At 42.7% G+C, this 10,476-nt stretch overlaps 1 long non-coding RNA gene across 1 annotated transcript; it reads right to left on the reverse strand.

Annotated features, from left to right (window-relative positions):
- Nucleotides 1-7,114: 7,114 nt before the first annotated feature.
- Nucleotides 7,115-10,244, reverse strand: LOC106724689. Its single transcript, XR_001360531.1, has 3 exons — nucleotides 10,157-10,244; nucleotides 8,115-8,196; nucleotides 7,115-7,220 (listed from the first exon to the last, which is right to left on the reverse strand). It is a non-coding gene; the product is annotated as an uncharacterized LOC106724689 (long non-coding RNA).
- Nucleotides 10,245-10,476: the final 232 nt, after the last annotated feature.

A 10,476-nucleotide genomic window follows, 5' to 3' on the forward strand; every position in this document is an offset into this window, starting at 1 on the left:
TCTGGGCCTCATCCTCCGGAAATTCTGTTTCTTTGTGATGGGGTGGGGCCACAACATTAGTAACAAAGAAACAGAATTTCCGAAGGATGAGGCCCAGAAATCAGGATTTTAAAAAGATTTTCAGGTGATTCTAATGTGCCGCCAAAGTTGAGAACCACTGATATACAGGATTAGAGTTGCTCTAAAATGTAGTCAAACTACAGTAATTCCATATTTATTTCAGACAGGATGACCTAGCCTTTGTGAAAGGGGAATATTGAAGTTCTCTACTAACATATATTTTTCTGCTTTCAGATCATTTACTATTTGCTTAATGTTCTTAGTTATTCTGTCCTTGTGAGCATATTACTTAAAGTTGGTAAGCTCTTGATTTTTCTTATATTCATGGGGTAGTTTGTGGCCAAGGGGATTTTTATTGGAATTCCTGCCAACATAATCTATAGGGTCCTCTGATTTGTAATGTTCGATGTTGCAGGGGCTGCTGTGGTTCCTAAGAACAAAGTTCCACCACAGAACGCGCCACTAGGGTCACACAGTGCAAGCTCTGCAGATAACAGGCATTTTCAATCCTTGTGTTTTGAACCATGCCATTTCCACATAGGTTTGCTCACCCAGTCAGCCTTTCCTCTTCCTCTCTTTGCTGCTGTCCAGTATTGGTCCAGGCACCTATCTTTATATTTACCTCAAACGTCATCTGCTCTTTTTCATATAAATTTTATTGGTTTGTGTACATTCCCATGTGCCCTGACTGGGAATCGAACTGTGGCCTCCTGGTTCATAAGCCACCCTCAACCAGTGAGCCACCATGGCCCAACGAGATTACTTTTGGCTGAGGGGGTCAACGTATAATTCACCAGTGTTTCCTTTTGTTCAGGTTGCTGCTGTGGAACACGGGATCTAGAGGCATCCATTGAACAGAACGTTTCTGTAAGACTGTCACAGGCAAAGAAGACCAAAGTACCTTTGTCTTCCCAGAACAGCCACCCCTGTAAGAGTTGTGGTCCGGTCTTAAGGGACATTTTCCAGTTGGTTGAGCAACAGGGAACACAACACAGCCCGAAACTGTTGAGGTGTGATGCGTGTGCAAAACCATTTTATTTCAGTGCGAAGTGTCACCAGGACCATGAGCAGCACAGGCGAGGCAAGCGTTTGATAAGAGGTGTGGACAGGGCCTCACCTGCGAAGAGCTGCACATTCAGTGTGTCCCAGACGCTCTTTACGAGTCAGAAGGTTGGACACAGCATCCTTACACAATTTGGAAGAGCTTGCCAGCAGAAGGCACCACAATGGCAGCGATACCGGTGAGTTGAACAGGCACAGCCTTCAATGATCCCAGGTCCCATAAGGGAAGGAGCAAAGAGTCTGAGATTTTCTGAGATGAAAATATTGGGAATGTTTTACTGGGGATTGTGAATGTGTTCTAATTACTTGGTCATTTGCAAAACTTTCCTAAGCTATCCCACCTCTCTGTCTTTGTTCATCAGCATTTGGTGGTATCTGACTGAGGGTGAACTCTATTGAGACCCTGTGACTCTGTGTGGGAAGTGAGCAGCTGACTGGGATGAGGGAGTGTGAGCATGGGTGCAAGGGGTAAGATTGCACATTTGTCTTCATGCCTCTGAGTATGTGTGTGTGAGTGCAGCTGGGGCAGTGGTTGAACAGCTGTGCATGTCATCATGAGTAGTAGTGTTGGGAGGTATGTGTGAGACGGTGAGTCCCATGTCTTTGTGTATCTGTGTGTGTATGATGATCTATGATTGCATGTTGAACTATGAACATGTGTGTAGTTATGTCTGCTTCTGATGGTTCTCCCATATACAGTAGTGACTGTTTAAGCAGCTGTGGTTCTGTTCCTGTGTATCATTGTGGCTCCTGGTGGGCAGAACTGGAGGTCTTGGGGAAAGTGGGTTTCCCAGGACTCCTCCCTGAGCATTAATGAGAGCAGAATGAGTCAGTCCTCGGGTGCCTCTTCTCAAGAAGGCTGGGGGGAGGTGAACTCCAACTGTGGGGCACTGGATCTCCTGTCTGAATCAGCAAAAAGTGATCCCCTGCTCCTGCCTCAGGTCTCCTACCCCAGCCAGTCTCAGTAACGGTAAGCAGATCCTGTCTCTCTGGGGAAGGTGGTCGGGAGAACTGATATCAGAGAATGGATCACCCGAAGATGGAAGGAACAAAACCAGCCTCAGTCCAGACAAAACTTACAGTCGGTATCAGGGAACAACCTGTAGATTCTATCTAATTACTTTCCTGTCTCCCGCCCTGCGTGCAGGTACTGACTGTCCTTAACAACTAGTACACATTCCTGAAAGGACACCATTGCCCGTGAAATTTCTGATGCATATACATGCCACACACAGGTGTCTCCTTTTCCATTATTTCCCTCTCCCTTTAAACAATTATCTTATATTGGAGTGAATTTTTATATTTTATACTTTTACATTTTAAAGTCTTATCTTCACAGTTTCTGATAAAAACTGATGGGAGGGTAGTATCCCAGAAAGGGCCCTCCCCTTCTGCTACGTCTCCACTGTATAGACCCTGTACCTGCCAGTGACCATGCCAAAGGTTTTACACCTATTAGTGCAGCTATTCCTGAGAACATCCTAGGAAATAGGAATTTTTATAATCCTTCTTGTACTGAGAAAACGGAAGTAGGGATCATTCAAGTCATGGAACTCAGTTCTCATTGGTAGTAAGAGGCAGAATCAGCATTAGAATCCAGCCCTAACCGGTTTGGCTCAGTGGATAGAGCGTCATCCTTCAGACTCAAGGGTCCCGGGTGATTCCGGTCAAGGGCATGTACTTTGGTTGTGGGCACATCACCAGTAAAGGGTGTGCAGAAGGCAGCTGATCAATGTTTCTCTCTCATCGATGTTTCTAACTCTCTATCCCTCTTCCTTCCTCTCTGTAAAAAATCAATAAAATATATTTTAAAAAAAAGAATCCAGGCCACCTGGCTTTTGAACTCTTGCTGTTAACTTCAACCTTCTCATTTCTTCAAAGATACAGGGACCTGCCTATGGTGAGGGGGAAAGAATAGGGTCCTCAGAGTATGTCCTTTGATGTATAACCTGCTTTGCCACTGGGAACTGTTATAGGATGGGAGACCACACCTGGCCTTGTCTCTCTCAACCACTCTCGACTCCCATGGCAGATCCCATATACAAAATATGTATCCTTGCCTGTTGGTTCTTTCGTGAAAATCAAAGGCACACCTGCCGTGTCTTTCAGGTAAGTATCTATAGCCCATGGGGAGGAGAAGTGAGGTTATTAGAGCTTTGGGGGCCACTTCATGCATGACTGAGGTTGAAGTTTGTAATTAGCCTAATGGTAGCACAATGCAGCTGCAGGTTCTGGAGACCCATATGTTTCCAGGCATTAAACCTACAGGTGCATGACTGTGGGCAAGTGTTGAAGTCTATGGGCTGGAGTCACTCAGGCATTGGTGCTGAGGTTTATTATCAAGGGACACAGTATTTTCAGGGCATGAACAGTAGCCCCAGAAGGAGAAGATGGCTGCCGACGGAAAGGCAGACTGCAAGACAGTGTGAGAGTGAGAGAAAGAAAGGAGAGTGTGTGGACATACGGAGAGTGTAAATTTGTGGGTGAGCGATTGCTATACTCCAGGGGACTGTTGGAGACTTCCGCATAAGACTCCCCTAACCAGGCAGCCTCCACTGCTGCTGAAATCTCTCCCAGAGCAGCTGGCTCAGTGACGGAGATCGCGCCATCTTGAGTGGCTGATATCAAAAGTGTATACATCCAGAGACCCTGCAACCACGGCACCCAGGGACCAGCTACGAACCCAGGAACACTGGATTTCAAGCAGCACGAATACGTGGACTCAGAGGATCCCTGCTCCTCCTCACAGAAAGGTCAGATTTCGCCTAGATAAAGGTGCGGTTTGTAATTCAGGTTGGAGAGAGGAATGCGCACGGGGGAAGTCTGCACCCCACAAAGTCCACGGCCGTTGGGGCCAGCGTGATCCGCAAGTGTGGAAGGGGTCCTGCAGGGCTGCTGGCCGAAGGGAACTCTAATAATCAGCCCATAGCTGGACTGGGTGCAAAAAGGCAGCCTTGGATTTTGCCAGTGTGCCGGCTGCTTAGTGCCAGGGGAGAGAGGATGTGTGGAAGAGATGCTAGGAGAATTGCCCACAGAGCTGGACGGTGGAGGGTTGCGAGCTCTTTCACTTACTCTGGCTCTGTTTTTCCCCTCCTTAAATCTTTGCTTTTGATTATTAAACCCAATACATAGGACTGCCCAATTGGGGTCACTCACAGAGACTGCAGGGGAAAGTTGTTTTTGTGGAACCTGGGAATCAGAGTGGGGAGTAACGATCAAGGAACCAGCTCTGGGGCAGTCGACTCTCCCAAACCAGTATTAAGTGCGATAGGGAAAACAAAACCTAACTACTGGCTAGAGAGGACTTATAGCCTCAGAGGTCAATCCAGAAACACTGCCACCCAGGGGCTGAACCACAACTGGCTTGGTGGTAATGAACTCCTCTCATTTTTTTTTTCCTTGTCTGGGAAGCTCTTTATCTTTCCTTTGATTCTAAATGATATCTTTGCTGGGTAAAGTAATCTTGGTTGTATTTCTTTGCTTTTCATCACTTTCAATTTTTTTTGGCATATTAGGCTTTTATTATATAGGATACCTAGACCATTTCAAATGTTTATAAAACATACACACAACAGTTCCCTCATACATCTCATATAATTATTAACAAAAAGGAAGGCAACAGTAAAATGGATTAGGAAAGTGTGTGTGTGTGTGTATATATATATATATTATTGTTGACACTTGTGAAAGTAGATTTAATTGGAAGTTCCAAAAAAGTCCAAGCAATTTTGATAATGCTGGTCCTTCCCTTTCCCTTGACACGCATGCCCTTGAGCACCGCTTTAAGCTTATTAGTCAAGATTAGGGACATATTTAGGTCATAGATATAGTGGTACATGTTAATACTGAAAAAATAATTAAAGTCTCTAGATTCTCTCCATAAAGCAATATTTTCCCATTATTTCTTGATTCTTCATTTTTTACACACATTCTTTTCCAGGGTTTCTCTCTAGTTCTCTTGAGTTGCTTTCTTTCATTCTAAAAATATATCTGAGTGCCTTGATTACAAAACAAGTTTTAGCCCAGAGGTATTCTGGTTTAAACCATACTCTCCACAGCTCACAGGCCACACACACACTCACCCCACATACACCTGACAGCTGCACAGTCAGCAGTCTCAGACCTGAAGTTCATGGTCATACATCAGGGCCAAGGCTTCACATGGGCTCATTCAGAGAAAATATACTAACCCTGAAGTTACAACTTTGCCAGGGGCTGGGACCGCAGGTAGGTGATGCCTGGTTCCTGGCCTCCAAACTCATAACCTCATCCCCCAGAATAACAATGCTATAGGAAATAGCAAGGTAGTTAGAGGGAAGAGCGAAGAGGAAAATTTCTCATTATTTGAGAAACACTAACATAGCACTTACTCTTTGCCAGCTCTGTTCTAAGTGCTTTACAAATATTAACCTGTGAGGTAGATACTATTATTCACATTGAAACATGAAAAGATGGAGGCCAGAGAGGTTAAGTAACTTGTCTAAGATCACACAGCTACAAGATGATGAATTTGATCCAAGCAGTCTGGCTCCAGAGTCTGTGCTCCTAATTATGACTCTCTGCAACCTCCTTGAGCCTACTCTCTACCTTTCTAATCCTGCGATAATTAATAATCTGTTTTCATTATCGAAGTAATAGAGAGTGTGGGTGGGGAAAGGGCTTGGGCTAAGCCCAGAATCTACCTTTCCAGGCAAGCAGAGGAGCAGAAGCTAGAACAGGGGAGTCAGGGAAGGAGGGTGTGGGTTCAAGATCTGTAGAGTGAGAATCTGGTTCTCCCTGGCCAGACATGCTTGGGGATGGATAATGCTGGTAGCCAATGTGGAGAGAGGTGATTCCAGGCCTGGAGGCCATTCATAAATAGGAAATAAGCCAGAAGTAGAGGTTAAAGTCTGTCTGAACTGATAAGAGGACTCTGTGGATGGAGCACATTGGAAAATGAGCCAAATCACTGTCATCAGAGAAGCATATAAATAGCATTAAGACCTTGGCCTCTTTTCCCATTCAACTCAGTGAATGTTCATAAAGGCCTACTGTGAGGAAAGGATCACATTAGACAGAATAAAATAAGGATATGGCCCAGACTTTTCTCATCTCGATGAGCCTTTACATTGAACTTGACTGTGGGCGTGATAGGCATGAGATGTTTGGAGGGGACCTCAGCCACCAAGGCCCCTTGAGAGCGCCGTCAGCACAGTCTGCAAGACTGAGAGCAGCAGGGCTTCTGGGAACCTCCACCAGATGGAGGGAAAAATAAATGGGGGCGGGGGGGAGGGGAGCAAAGCAGCCAATATTAGTCAAGATAAAAGAAATCCACAATAGAAGGTCAGCCACTCTAAGAATAACTGCCCTGCAAAAACAAAACCAGGCCAAATATAACGTCTCCTACCCCAGCCAAAAGCATCTGCCTTTTGAAGTTAGTGTTATGTTCCGGCTTTGTTTTGTGTTTTTTCTCCTTTATCCCCTAAAGGTTCTTCTAAGGTAGGCCATTCTCTGTGAGAAGATATATGTGAACAAGGTTTCATTTGACATCTGTTTTCCAACTATTAAATTTGAGGTGGTTATTTTTAGAATAAAAGACCATTTAAGAAATAATTAGGTGCCCATAGATGACACAGACTAGATAGTTTTAAAAAATTTTAGGGTTATGTCTAAAATAATTCAGACTGATTGAAAAGTAGGAGAAAATAAGTTAGATTTGAAGTTTATTAAAATGACCAAATATTTAAAAATCAGCAATATAATGTATCTGCGTGCACCTCAATTTCCCCATTTGCATGCTGTACTGCCGTTTGCAAAACATGGCTCCCCTGACCCTCCCAGCCCCCGAGCCTGGGAGCCAGCTTGAGCAGTTGGGTTTCCGGGAGTGGTGATGTGGTGATGGATTTGCTATGATCCACCCTCACCCTTTCTCCTGTTTCCACCCATGATGAATGGACACCATTACAAGATGGTGACTGGGGTTAGGAGTGCACCTGGGAGAGCTCACCTCCAAGGGGGAATCAAACGCTAGACCTTGGCCTCTTTCGTGTGATGCTTTACCCCGACTGAACCAATCAGAAAAATAAGGATGCTTATCACTGGCTTGCCAAATGGAAGTGCTGTGAGAATGTATTTTTTAAAAAGAAGGAGAAGGATGAAGAAAGATGTTAGACGCTTTGCTTTCACAGTAAAAAAGCTTTACTTTCAAATGCCAGCTAATATTACTATAAATCAGGAACTGAGGCAATGGCATAAAAGCTGTTTCTGTAAGTCAACAACTGGCTAGAGACTACATGTGTCTACAAAATAGGTTTCGTAAGATCATGCTTATTTTAGAAACATCAATACTAAAACAGCAGTAACGGAAAGTGTTTTTCCCCTTAGTTTAAGCACTGCTTGAATATGCATTATACCCAGCCAAGCAATAACTGAACAAATTCCTTTCTTAAATGTCCCCAAGTTCAAGTATATGGCTTCGAGCACACCACAAGCTTTATAAAACAGCCTAGCTTTAAGTGTGCAATAATCGCTCATTTCCTGGCCATTAATTCAGACATCATGCAATCAGTCAAAGACATCCATTTTCCTCTGCTGCTATTTTGGGGACTGCTGCCCTATTGTCATCCCTGCCTGAGACCCCTGACTTAGTCGTCTTTTAATTAGAGCCACCAAGAATGACAGGCGGAGCCAGCCTACTGAGGGTGATCCATCACATGGCTCATTTTGCTCCCTGGCCTCGTAAATGACAGTGTATAAACAGGACATCTTGGATATCAAGATAGCTGCTTAAGGAAACAGAAGAACAAATGGTGACCACCTTGTAAGCTCCTTCCCTGTGATTATAAGCTCTAGTCTAGGGCTGTATTTACTGACACAGTATTTTGATTAATCATCCAAATAAACTTTACCAATGATGATGCTATCGAAGATGTTTTCTCTAAGCTTGCCCTTAAACAAACTGATGTCATAACCTAACACTTGTCCAAGGCATTGATTCAGACCAGTATACTTACACTGAGCAATTGGGACAATTTTTAATGGAACTGCTTTTTAGCTAAATCCTTTCCATGTTGGTCAACAGCTATAGTCCCAGTCCTAGAAAATAAAATAAAAAAAATCAACTCAATACTGGTAGGCTCTTTCTTTGTCATTACAGAAAGCACTACAAATTAGCCTACAGATTGTTACTATTCAATTATATTTTCCAGGTAAAGTTAAAGGAGTTCTTTATGCCTGATTCAATATAACCTTATTATTACAGAGAGAAGATATATAAGACCCAAAGTTATGTTAGGCTGGAACTCAACTCTATACCTATGTGGTGAGCCAGAGAAATGGAGTCTGGAAGTGATGAAGGTCAAGAGGTAAATACTTGGTACTACCTTCCTGGGCTCAATGATTTGCCCATGTCTGGGAAGGTGCATGAAGTTTTGGTCCTCACACTCAATATCTATATATGGCCAGAAAGTTAGATGAAAGGCAACTAAAATAATCATGTGGATGAAGCAGTTTTCATAAAAAGGAAGACTTAAAAAGTTAAGACTCCCTACCCAATAAAGTCTAAAAGGGAAACTGTATTAATGCCTGTGAAATTAAGATAAATAATGAGTAGGCTACCATGATATACTTGCTCATCAAATCCAAGAGATCAAATTCAGATAAAATCCAGCCAACCAGGGCATTTCACATTAACCCAAAACTTGCAGAACCTCCAAACAAGGGCCTTGGAATTTGTATTTTAACAAATGTCTCAGATGGTTCTTATGCTTAGGCAAATTTGGAAATAACTAAAAGTAGAGGCTGCAAACTCCTGGGATGAGCAATATTCATTGCAAAAATGTTCTCACCTGTCCTGCTGTTTGTCTTACATATGCCAATTATCAGTACACAGGACAGCTCGGATCCCCCCAGAGCATGGCTGGGGCTATTTATGGATAACGCAACTGACCCAGAGCTCACCAGCCTCTTCAGCCCAGGGGGACAATAAAGGTTCAAGCAACAGTGTTTGACTGTGATGAGCTCAGCCTCCTTCAAAATGCACCTATGGTTTCCCGAAGTTCTCGCACAGGAACATGATCATTTGAAGTCTTCTTCTCAAGCCACAGGCCATTGAAGGCAGTCACCACAGGGCAGCTGCAGCTCCTGGTGGCCTCCTGGGTTCCCCTCCCCCCCTCCTCTCTCTCAATGCCCTTCTCTAAAGCCCTATCCTTCCTTCAGACTTCAGGACCACAATGGCTGGAGGAAGGGGCTGGGACTTGTGCTACATTCCCGTTCCTGGGTTTACTTTTCCAGGACTGCACTGCTAAAGGCAATCCCCCTAAAAGGACTCGATTTTTACCTGCTTGTCAAAAAATTTATTTTCATATTCACAAGTATCACATTAGGTAATATTCCCAAGCACATAAAAGATATTTTTAAATATGTTTATTTTTCAATTACAGTTGACGTTCAATATTGTTTTATATTAATTTCAAATATACAGCATAGTGGTCAGACCATTATATAACTTACAAAGTGATCCCCCGATAATTTTTGCACACATCTGGCACCATGAAAAGTTATTACAATATTATTGACTATATTCCCTATGCTGTACTTTATATCCCATGACTATTTTGTGACTGCCAATTTGTACTTCGTAATCCCTTCACCTCTCTCACCCAGCCCCCTAACCCCCTGGCAACTCTCAGTTTGTTCTCTATATCTATGAGTCTGTTTTTATTTTGTTTGTTCATTTATTTTGTTAAAAGAGAGAATTTAAAAAAAAACATATCTAGAATATAAATTGTTTTGTCAAATTTCAGCTTGATGGCATTTGAAATACAGAATCAGTCAAATGATGGGGCTTCTGCATCCTAGGAACCACTGGGGAAAGAGCATGCCTTTCCTGGCACTTGCATAAGCCAACAGCAAATGGAAGACATTTACAGCTTAATGAATATGGTACGTAGCTGTTTCTAAAATGTACTTGCATTTCAATAATCTGTATTAAGTGAATATGTTCTAAGTAAGAGCTCAATTGAACTAGAATCATAAATACAACTGCTTCACAAACCAAATCCAAAGCTCCAAAGGTTTCAGGTGAGTGTAGAACCTTCATTAGTCTGAGTCAAATTTGATCCCTTGTTTTTTGGTCATTTCACTGCTTGCTAAAACTGTCAACAAAATGGGGGTTTAATGGGGGGGGGGATGAGGACACATTTGTAATACCTTAACTAATAAAGAATTAAAAAAAAAGATATGAAGTATTTAATAAAATAAAATTGACAAAACTAAAAAAAGATGTTAATAAATCATATGTTAATGTGTCTAAAATAATTATAATAAGGCATTTTGCATTAGAATAAATAAGCAAATAAATTAATATAGAAGAAC

This window comes from Myotis brandtii, unplaced genomic scaffold, assembly GCF_000412655.1.
Source record: "Myotis brandtii unplaced genomic scaffold, ASM41265v1 scaffold12104, whole genome shotgun sequence".
In the NCBI taxonomy this organism is placed as follows: Eukaryota; Metazoa; Chordata; class Mammalia; order Chiroptera; family Vespertilionidae; genus Myotis; species Myotis brandtii.